We start from the raw sequence: 277 nt of genomic DNA, 5'->3' as shown, positions 1-277 counted from the left end.
GGAGCTGCCTAGCTCGGCCAGGGGCAGTCTCCATGACTCCCATCCCATGAACACTCACAGCTTCTGATGGCATTTATGTTTGCTCCCCCACTGCTGCCTGTAGGAGCAGCCCAGAGGGGGCCACCCCACTGTGGAAATCAGCCAGCAGCACCCTCAGCTCCACGCTAAGCCCACGCCACCACGGGGCAGCTGCACCCCAGCCCCCCAAACCATCCAGCACCAAGGTGGAGGACAAGACACAGGACACGGCTCGACTGACGGGGTGCTCTGGCAGGCA

The sequence above is a fragment of the Buceros rhinoceros genome, unplaced genomic scaffold, assembly GCF_000710305.1.
Source record: "Buceros rhinoceros silvestris isolate BGI_N320 unplaced genomic scaffold, ASM71030v1 scaffold7670, whole genome shotgun sequence".
In the NCBI taxonomy this organism is placed as follows: domain Eukaryota; kingdom Metazoa; phylum Chordata; class Aves; order Bucerotiformes; family Bucerotidae; genus Buceros; species Buceros rhinoceros.
This window is presented reverse-complemented; position numbering follows the sequence as displayed.